Source organism: Salvia miltiorrhiza, chromosome 7, assembly GCF_028751815.1.
Source record: "Salvia miltiorrhiza cultivar Shanhuang (shh) chromosome 7, IMPLAD_Smil_shh, whole genome shotgun sequence".
In the NCBI taxonomy this organism is placed as follows: domain Eukaryota; kingdom Viridiplantae; phylum Streptophyta; class Magnoliopsida; order Lamiales; family Lamiaceae; genus Salvia; species Salvia miltiorrhiza.
Window position 1 is genome coordinate 13,393,248 of NC_080393.1, and position 11,786 is coordinate 13,405,033.

The following is an 11,786-nucleotide window of genomic DNA, read 5'->3' on the forward strand; positions in this document are numbered from 1 at the left end:
CTATGTTTATCTCAACCATCCAACCACCCAACCATCTTCAATACTCCCTCCGTCCCAATATTCAAGTCCCCCATTCCTTTTTGGGCCGTCCCAATATTCAAGTCCCCTTTCCTTTTTTGGCATTAATTAAGATACAATTAATAGATTTAAGTGTCTCTCTCTCCTCTCAAACGGCTATCCCCCTCTCCCTCTCTATCTCTCTCTTTCTCCCTCAAAACCACAGCCCTTCTCTCTCTTGGCCGGACGGCCATCGGCTTCTGCCGCCGCCGCTCCAAGTCCGGCGGAATCGACGGCAGCCGCGCCTCCTCACGGCCCATCCCCTCTCTCCATCTCTCTCTCCTCCTGCTCGCGGTGGGCAGTCACCCTGGCGACCTCAGCGTCGCCGTCCTCGCCACCACCCCCCTCCGATTCTCCCTCTAAATCCTCCGCTGTTCCCTCTCCCTTCAAATTCCGGTGAGCAAAAACGAAGGCCACCTCCACTGCTCTCTCACCATTTCCGGCGACTGCAGCAAGCGGATGCCACCGTCGTCGACAGCAACGAACCACCGCCGCCAGCCGCCGATTTCACCCTCAAGATTGCCCTCTGTTCTCCCTCCCCTCTCTGGCTTCGACGGACAGCAGCTGCGGCACGACGGCAGTATAGAGGTGGTAGGGTTGCAGATTAGGGAGGTTTATTCCCAGCTCTGTTCCAGATTTGGGGAGAAATGATGGCCTTGCCGGCAGAGCAAAGATGGTGGATTTTGGTTGTAGATTTGGGTTGCAGATTTGGTTAGAGATTTTGGTTGCAGATTTGGTGCGGTGGATTTCTGAGCTTGATTTTGGGTGGCGCGGTGGCGCGGTGGAATTTGCAGATTTGGGGGAAAATAGTGGCCTTGCCGGCAGTGCAAAGATGAGACGAAGGGTGGTGGCTCCGGCGGCGGCTCTGAGATGAGACGAAGGATTTTTCAGATTTGAAGAAGCCGGTGGAATTTGGGGAAGAAGGTGACGGCCGGCCGGAGTATTTAATTAATTTCTCTCTCTTCCACATCACTATATTTATCCCAACCCAACCACCTCTATTGTTGTTGATTTATCAATGACCACCCCAACCACCCAACCACAACATTATATATAATTATTTTATTATTATTTTTAATCATAATAATTTTAATAATATTAAATATAAATTAAAATATTAAATATAAATTAAAAGAAAAAAAACAAACTAATAAAAATTTAAATTACAACAAACTAAAAATATAAATTACAACAATGCAAACTCGAAATAGAAAAAAACAAATGAGGTCTATTTATAGAGATATTAAAAATTATGAATTTTAATATATATATATATATATATAATATTAAAATTTAATCTTAATATCTAAATTAAAAATATCCAATCAATAAAATAACGCCACATCATCAAAATTTCACCACAAAAGCAAAGAGACCACCCGGTCTCATTTCCATTCCCAGTCGACCGCGGTTGGTTGCATTGAGATGAATCAAGCCAATTTTTTATTTTTGTTTAATTCACTTTAATGATGTGGCAGGTCGACCTTGGGCAAGATGGTCGCTGTTATACGCAGTCTGAAGTCTACTCGGGGAGGTCGACCTCACATATGGTTCATCAAACCTTCGATTTAATGCTTGCAGATGAAGCATCATACCAATCAACAAAAGCGGTTCCGAAGTCTGCTCGGAGTGGCCGACCGCATATGATCTTAGAAAATAGGGGTTCAAAATATATAGATCCATATAAGATATTGTAAGTATATAATTATTGAAAGTCTTATAAATGTTGAAATGTTTAGTTTTTAACTCAATGGTAAAGCTCATCACCTAATTTCACTTCATCCGGTATTGACTCCTTGCATAACCAATTTTTTTTAGTGGCAATATACAAAAGTATACAAATTTTCAAAACTAACTACAAAATATAACCACTTTTGCAGATTCTTCCACTCCATACCCATTTGAATAAAATAGCTTTAATTTTCGAAACTCCCATCTGAAAAGTGTTGCATGTATGTAAGAATTGGGTACATGCCTAAATTTATTCCTTTGTACTCTTACCTACCCACTGCCCCACGTTTAATGCAAAGACTTCAAAAATACCCACCCACGTTAATTAGTGAAAATACCGCCGCTCCACTCTAGGGTTTGCCATCTCCCTCTCGCCGTCTCCCCCTCACCATCTCCCCTTCGCCGTCTCCCTCACGTCGTCTCCCTCTCGCCGTCTCCCCCTCGTCGTCTCCCTCTCAGGCTCTCGGCGTCTCTCTCGCGTCGTCTCCCTCTCAAGCTCTCGTTGTCTCCCTCTCGGCGTCTCCCTCTCAGCTTTCTACCGGCGGAAATCTCTCTTAGGCAGCTTCTCTCTAACCTCTCCCCATTTCCGTCATGGATGGACCACAAGAGGTAGTTATTATCCTACGAACTCTCATTAGTATAATACCGCCGGAAATAATTGGAATACCGCCGGTGAAAAACGAAAATACCGTCGTGATAATTGATTATACCGTCAGAATATGTGAGAATATCGACCGGTGATATTTTAAGTTTTTCCGGCGGTATTTTGTTTTTTTTCCGGCGATATTCGTGTGATATTAGTATTTGTTGTTTTATGCCAAATAAAAATTGTTGTTGTATTTTTTACACCGATATTTGTGTGATATTAGTATTTGTTGTTTTATGCCAAATAAAAATTGTTGTTGTATATGATTCTAATGAATTCATAGATTTGCTCTTAAATATATCATGTATATTCATGTGTTCTCGATAAACTAATTAATTGACAAAATCACAATAAAATTCTTGAAAAGCTACATTACATAAAAAAAATGATATCCTATAATATTTAATCACATATGTCCTTGGCGAAGTATATTTTGAAGGGATGACTAGTGTTAAATACTGTTGAATTTTGGTCCAATTTGTAATGTTGATTTGATTTTTAAAACATTACAATATCACCTTTCAATTTGTTGACCACTTATGATATATCGAGTAATACGTACAGAAAGACAAAGATTTTTATGTGGCCATAATAATTTCTTTGGAACTATGTGAGAGTATCGAGCTTGCTACATATAGAAAAATATAACGGAGATATTTGTGGCCGGAATTACATGTCAAAAAAATATAATTAAAATTGTAAATCGGATCAAAAGTTATGAATTTACGATCAATCATATTTTAAATAATTTACAGTTATTATCTAGAAAAGGTTGATTTGTTTTTTCGTAAGTTAATTTATATGTAACACCAAAATGAAAATGATTTATGTAGCCATCCCACTTTATATAGTATGTGCAATAAAATGGTGCAAAGTGAAAAATAAAATGGTGCAAAGTGACTATTCGAATATAATAAACCAACTTTAGAGTTGAAAAATGAAAAGATTACATAGTTTTGTTGCTATAAAATGGTGCAAAGTTAACATAATAAAGTTAGAAGACTACATAGTACTAATATTCAAGTTAAAAGAATAATGTTAGTAATATTCAATTTAAAAATGGTGCAAAGTGAAAAATGAATACGTTTAAAAAAGGATTTAATAATATAGAATATAGAACTGTAAGGGTTAAATAAATCAAAAAATTGTAGAAGGATCTATCGAAATAAAAAATAAAAGTACAAGAACCTTTAAATGGGTTTTGCCTTGTTATATCAATAAAGTTTGTGTTTTAATATTATTTTGCATACTGCAACTGTAAGTGTTACATTTAACATTATAATTTGTTTTTAATGATTTTTTTAAAAAAATTATAGGAGGATCATATTTATTTGAGGCCGAGTACAATTAATGTGTCTTCACATGTTGGGACATGCTTTTGATGATCTTGTGGTATGTTGTGGTTGCATTTATCTTGTGGCTTGTGTTAATGTGGGTGACGTTGCATTATTTTCTTGAGGCTTGCATTTAAATTAAGTTTTGGTTGATGGTATAGCTTTTTGGTTTTATACCGTCGAGTAAATTAATAATACCGCCGAGGAAATTCTATTATACCGCTGCGAAAATCAAAGAATGCCACGACGGTATTCTTAACTAGTCCGACGGTATATTTAAACACCACAACGGTATTATTAACTAATTCGACGATATTTAAGTGTCACAACTTGTATGTGTTGTTTCTATAAATTATTAAGGTATTTTGAATAATTGATGCAGATCATTGTTCCATGTGTTATCAAAGAGCATATTGTTATTGTTCGAATCTATCCCGGACTTTGGCAAGCAGAATTGTTCGATCCAAAGTATCATGGTTTGGATGAACAATCAAAGATTGATCGGAGCGATCAAATACAACCACTAATAACTTTTGTTATCTCAAGTATTGGATTGTGCTGGATACTGGGCTTCAAACGAGTTAGCTTTGACGAGGAAGAGCCATCCATTAGAAATGTTCATTCCGGGTCCACATGAGCAGTTTACCCAGAATGACTCGTATTCATCTGGCCCATTAGCATGCATGATAGTTGAGCGTATCATACCTGGTCAGCCGAGTATTACTTGGGGGAACACGCGCGTCAACTATTTATCGGAATTTTATAATTTTCGATTATAAAATATTTTAATTATAATTTTAATTATAATTTTATAATATCTAACTTTAAATATTTTTAAAAATTTAATAGGTTTTTTTTTCGGAATTTTCGATTAAAAAAAATCGGTTTTTTTCGGTTTTTTTAGATTAATTTGGTTTTTCGTTCGGTTCGATTTTAACTATGAAAATTTCGGTTAATTCGGTTCAGTTCGGGTTTTTTTTCAAACCGAATTAAAATATGGTTTGGTTTGGTTTTAGCAAAAACCGAACCATATAACCGAATGCACACCCCTAGCTGCTAGCATTTTTGATATGGACATAGTGGAGGACTAGTGCATGTATCTTTGAGACACTATTTATCGTATGAACATGTTTTTTATTGTTAAGACATTTGCTACCTATGAACATGATTTGTATCGTTAAGACATTTACTACCTTATGAACATGTTTTTGTATTGTTAAGAGATTTGCTACCTTATGCAACTCTGTAGACGGTACTCAATGAATTTGCCATCAAGTAGTATTTGATATATTTGATATTTTGCCTTAACTCCGAAATGATTATGTTATTTGTCTGAACATAAGCAAATGTAGCACCTCCATCACAATATAAGACATCATCCCAATATCCTCCATATCTCACAAATGTATCAACAATTTCTATGTACACTACAATGATAAATATGCAACGGTATTAAACTATTAGGTGGTGGTATTAATCAAGTATTTGACGGTATTTATCAAAATTACGAAGGTATTTAACTATTATACGAATGTATTTACAAATCATTGAAAAAAAAAACTTAATTACAGACTAAATTGCATGGACACTAACATAATAGATATGTGCAGGTATTAAATCAGTTAGCGACAGTATTTACAATTTCTACGACGGTATTTACATATTATACTACGGTATTAAGTTATGACTCGAAGGTATGTTTTCCACATTAAAAAAACACATAATAATAGCAACAAATTACATATAAACTATAACGATAAATATGCGACGGTATTAAACAATTACTTAACGGTATTTACGAAATATGTGACAATATGCGACGAAATTTCTTTTTATCCCGATTTTCCAATGAAATGGCAGCTGAGAACCCGAAAGCTTCCAAGAAGAAAAATTATAACTCAACAAATATAAGCGTATATATTTTTTTGGAGATTTTTTTTCTTCTGCTTTGAGACAACTTGTTTAAATTGTAGTATGTCGTATTTGATTCATCATTTCAACATATAAGGAGGTCTTTTGTGTTTAATTTGCCCACCCGTGAATGTACTTGGAATAACTTTATATTCACATGAATGTACTTAGAAGAACTTTATATTCACATGAAAGTGAAAATGTTAGGCACCGGACATACTTAGAATACCGTTGGAAATAAATTTAATACCGTCGTTGAAAAATTTAATACCGTCGTCATAATCACTATACCGTCTGAATATTTGAGAATATCGACCGACGGTATTCTATTTTTCCGGCGGTATAAAGAATCTTTTGCGTGTGATATTAGATATGTGCACATAAATATTATTTTCGTGTGATATTAGATATGTGCACATAAATTATTGAAACATATAAAATGCTAGGCACAAAAAATGATAAAACATAACAAGACAAAAGGGAGAGAATCAAAGTACAACTTAATCAATTGTTTCAACTTTCAATAATTGAAAGTATCTGACACCATACAACACGCGTGAAGTGTGCAGTGAAATATATATTAAAAAATACAAATGGTTAAAAGTTGTAGATGATAGAAAAAGTGGTTAAAAGTTGTAGATACTTTTACAAAGTTGGGTACTTTTGCAAATCCTTTTTTTTTTATGTGTGCATACTTTTTGTAGGCTCAAAATATTGTGAATCTATTATAGGCCCACAATATTTCTTCATGTGTTATTTTTTTATTTTCATTAACTATTGTTAATAGTTTTAATTGATAGAATTCTAACTTTGTATTTAGGTTGTATGTGTTAATCGTAAACATACTAAATTACTTATATTCATATAATTTTACTAGTGATATTTTATCTTATATTATTTGGTTATTTTTATATCTTTGCTTTGTTTAGTTTTGCCCTTTACATTTGTGTTTAAAGCCTTAGCTTAATTTGTATATAAAAATGCACTAATAGAAAAAAAGTAGAGCAATTGATTCAATCTCAAAAGGGTGCTATAAAAAAGTTGTTTTCAAAATAACCTCAATTAGGTGAAAATCCGTTGATTTTGAAAATTTAATGAAATTAACGTTTATGGTAAGAATGTTGATGGTGAAAATATAAACAATTAGAAAAGGTGATTGACGATGGTAATAAGAATATTACGAATAATTCTTATGATTTATAACCTAATTTAGATGGGATTTCATGTGATAGGACCAGAGATGATAATGCTAAGCAAAATGATTCTATTTTGGTTGATATATATGATCCAAGAAAATGGGATGTTGTTGATTCAAGTTTGATCGATATTTTATTAGTAAGTGGTCCTAAAAGAGACTTGACTATAGTAAAATACCCCAACGATAAACTTTCTAGAATATTCTCTTCAACTTTATACATTGACAAAAACATTGGAGCGATTGGTATCTATTACTATTTTTTAAACTATTTAATTGCTTTCCAAATAGAATGATTTTTAGAATCTTATTAACAATTAATGTTATTGTTGCTTCTGCATAAATAAGCTTTTTGAAGTTGCTAAAGTCATACTTAAGGAAAATTATGTCGCAATAAAGACTAAATACACTTGATTTGATGAGGATTGAATGTGATATATTGGAAGAAATTGATGATGAAAATATTTTTAATAAGTTTGTTTCAAAACTTACAAGCAGAGTAACATGTTTAAGTGAATGATTTAATTTTCATATATTTATTAAGTAGTTTGACAAACATATGTATTTTTATTATTTTTTCAACCATTAATGGAGGGCCAAATTTAAGAATTCACACAGGACTTATCAGAGACGGACGTACGTGCCCCACTATGGGGGCATAATATGCCCCCACAAATTTTAAAATTATTTTTATTATATATATATATATTTGCATATATATTTAATTAAAGCATATAATAAATAACCACAATTTTAAACTCCCAATTTCTAATCAACATGAATGATTATGTAGTAATCATTTTTAGTAATAGACTTGGATTATTATGTATTCCCCCCGTCCCAGAAATAATGGTCCGTTTCTTTTGGACACGAAGATTAAGGAGAGTTATAATAGTAGATAAGTTGTATGCCCCATGTATTTAATTAATGGTTAATTAGTTTTAAATAATGTGAATAAAAGAACATTTCTTCCTCTAAAATTAGTTGATGCTGCTGCCGGCGCTTTCATCACCGGCGAGGCCGCCGCCTTCCCTTCACCCTCCACCCCCAAATCCATCTACAGACATTTCAAACAACAATGGATCCATTCACAGATCCGAACTCCAAGTACTCACAGAACTAAAATGCAGAGAAACATCCATAAGTCCGAAAAACAAATCAAAATTAACAACAAAAGGTGTTACATTTCCAACTCCAAGACATTACACGAAAATTACATCCAAAATCTGAAGGAAAAAAAACTCTTTTAAACGAACACGAAGAAGGGGATGGTCGAGCATCGCCTACCAGATGACGGCCTAGATCTGGTCGAGGCAGCGTAAGAGGACGTCAGCGGCGTGGATCTCGACGTAGAGTGCAGCGTTGGCTTGGCAGACGGAGGGGATTTTCAGTGAAGGCAGCGCAAGAGAAGACAGTGGAGATGAGCGGGAGTTGAGGATGGCGGAGGCGGTGGAGCGATGCTAGAGTTTCTGAACGGTGAAGGCAGCGGCGCTAGAGTTTCTAGGTTTGAGGGATCTAGGGTTTGGCGGTTGAAGGAGAGGTTGAGTGTTGTTGGTAGAAGAAGGCAGCGGATGAGAGAACTCCGGCAACCAGCGGAGGGAAGGCTAATGAAGGAGAAGACGGCTCAGGTGGAGAAGGTGAGAGTGGAGGCGGGTAGAGAGAAAGAGGCACGTTGCCGCCTTTGCCTTCGCTGCTGCTACTGCTACAAGTCCGTCAAGTAGTCATCTCTGGCTTTCGTCGCACCTTTGCCGGAGGGGTGAGGCGAGCGAACTGATGAAGGGCGGCGGCGGTGGGTGGAACCGGCAAGATGAGAGATGGTGGAATTGGAAAGATGGAGGCTGTAGAGTGAGATGCGAGATGGGAGGCGGTGGAATTGGGTGGAGGGGTGAAATAATTAGAGTTTTGTTGCATAATTAAAATCTATATATTATATAAAAGAGCAGTTTAACGGTAACTTTTTACCGCTATTTTTTCTCTCTCTCACGTTCTTTCAATTTAATCGTTCTCTCTCTCCTACGATTCTCTCAATTTGACCATTGTAAAACTCTTGCTCTTCATAATCAACCAACCCAGTATCCCACAAATTCTGGTAACTGACTGCTTCTCTTGAAAAGGTGCAGTCGCGCTTTCAATTTCTCATCTTTCTCAACCGACTGATACAGAAACCACCATCGCCATCTCCAATTTCTATTAGATTTTTTATTTTTTATATTCCTCCCAATCTAATTTCAACTATCTTTCTCCTCCAGGCCCCTCTCTCCACCACTGTCAAAACCACCGCACCCCCGCCGCTCCACAAATTTCACATTGTGTGCTCCACCGCTCCACGCTCCTGCATCATCGACATCGAATGCCCAATAAGAAGCATTGGAAAGCCGTTGAATACCTACTCAAATGCAAACATCCACTATGCAGGTATTGAAAAGAAGAAGCCCATTAAAAACGTGAAGAAAAAATTGGACAACAAGAACAATTCCAAAGCATGGGCTAATATTGCCACCGAATCTCTCTCCTACGCCATCGACAAAAAACAGTGGCTCTGAACCCCTTCAGGTTTTCAGTTTTTTCTTAATTTTCCTAAAATTTAATCTATTTCTTAGGTGTTTGAGATGTGAAAGCCGCAACCTTTTTACCAACTGAAAGAAGGGATGTATGAAGCTCATTATTCTTCTGAGGAGATGCGGGCAGCACGATCAAGCCTGCCAAGTGTTTGATGAAATGCTTCAATAAGGTGAAAAGTTCTTCGATCTTTCATCTTCTATAATTGAGAATATAGATATTGGTTACAGATTCTTATGATCTAATTTTTGGACAAAGTATTTCTGTTGATTGATGGAATGTCATTTTTATGGTTAAAGTTGAAGCATTGGCAATTCAAGGTCGGAAGATAAATTTAGTGATGAGGCAAGAAAAAAGCTTGAGGTTAGTATTATGAATTGCACCATTTTTCATTACTAATCTATATTATTTCTTGCTTATCTCTTTCAAAGAAAGAGGACTAAATTATGATAGAGGTGTATATAAAAGTTTTGAATACTCTGTACTATTAGGTTGCTTCAAATACAATATGGAACTGGGATTAACATGATTTATTTTATCGATTTTCTCCACGCAGTGAGACTTCAGATTTTGGTTTATTGCTTAACTTTCAGTTGTTAAATTCATTAATTTGTGTAATTTTGTTTTATGAGCAGTCTTACCACATAAAGCATCAGAGGTTGAAAAGTGTGTCCAGATAAATAAGGACAAATTTGAAAGTGTAAGCCTTCTTCATTCCTGTGCTTCCTTATGAGTCTGATGTGAGTCTTTCTTCAACTTCCAGGACAATAATCTTGGCTTGGTGAAGCAAATTATATCATGGGTTGTGATTTGGGGTGAATATGTGTTTGAATGGAGGTTTTAGATTTTGTCTTTGGTGATTGCATACATATTTTTTCAGTTGTCAGTACTATTGTATACCAACATTATGATTTGCATGGTTATGTATATGGTGCATCATCTTCAAGAATAAGGCTCCAAATTCTATAAACGAAATTTGAAAGTTTGCCCAGAAAGCCATGGGAACTACACATATGAGAGTTTATGTCAAGTTGAACAAGCATATTTGAAGCCATGGTATACGCAGTGTTTCGAGAAGGATTAGTGTTCAAATATCGAAAAATGAATGGTGATGAAGATGCCAAGGAGGAGCTCTACTCTTTGGTGACTGTCATTGAAATTCCATAAGACCTTGAAGGGATTGGGGCATTGCAATCTTTGAAGAAGAATAGTAACTTTTTTTATGCTATAGGAAAATGGATGTTATTCGAGTTACAAGCAATTCAACATGTTTCTCTACATTTGTACAATATTCATAATTTATTATAGTACTCCACTACTCCTTATTGTGTTTAAGAGAGTAAAATATTTCTCTCATTCATAAAATCATGTTCTGGCTAATTTTTTATATTAATAGTTTCCCTAATTTAAGAAGATTGTTTGATATGGATTCAAAACATAATGCTAAAGTAAGTTATTTTCTATAAATTTTCTCAAAATCATGTTCTGTGCTTTATTTTTGACGTTTTTGGAATCATTGGTTGACATCTGTATATTTCTTATTATTTTGTGTTTTTTTGGTTTATGTTCTTATGGTTTTAGTGAGTGATCTAATCTAAGTACCTCTGGCTCTCTCCTAAGACATTTGTATAGGTAAATGCTACAAAATAGAGTGCAAAACGATGAAAGTAATAATTTTCTTATACATGCAACCAATAAGTTATCATTTCTTGAATAATTTCTCCTGCCCTGCTAACTAAATAGGCCATTTTATTTAACCAATAAACAATTAGACTATTTTGATCAAAGATTCTCACATATAGCATAAACTCGTATCATGATAGGATGCATAGTATTGTATGTAGTTTGCTCGAGTTTCCTTGATAGATGAAGAAAGTAGCGTTTTCTCTTCCTTGATCTTTGTTTATGATTTAGTCGTACATGACATCTGTGAGTCAAACATATTATTTAGGGATAGTCCTTGCCATGAATTTTCGACATATGTGGTTAAATAGACTTTAACCAATTAATATAAGAGAGTTGGTTGCTAACTAAATTTAAACCTTTCAACCTTATTACAAATTAGACTCAATTTTTAAATGACTTAATATATATCAAACCGTTGAGGACCTAAGCTGTTCTTTGTTAGAAATCAGTAAAAACTACTTTGAATAGATAAATTGAGAATCTTTTATTTTGCCTACGTTAAAACCACATTTTAACCTATGAACAATTTGCAAGATTTATTCAACGGAAGAAAATAATGTAAAGACATTGCTTATAAGCCAATTAGATTAAGAGGGTGTTTGGCTAAGCTGTTTTGAGGAGCTTATAAGCTCCTCCAAAGTGTTTGGCAAAATAAGTTTCCAAACAA

At 35.0% G+C, this 11,786-nt stretch overlaps 1 long non-coding RNA gene across 1 annotated transcript; it reads left to right on the forward strand.

The window, feature by feature from the left end:
- Window positions 1-8,851: 8,851 nt before the first annotated feature.
- LOC130995312 (uncharacterized) lies at window positions 8,852-10,798 on the forward strand. Its single transcript, XR_009092120.1, has 5 exons — window positions 8,852-8,988; window positions 9,124-9,289; window positions 9,475-9,605; window positions 9,733-9,796; window positions 10,069-10,798. It is a non-coding gene; the product is annotated as an uncharacterized LOC130995312 (long non-coding RNA).
- Window positions 10,799-11,786: the final 988 nt, after the last annotated feature.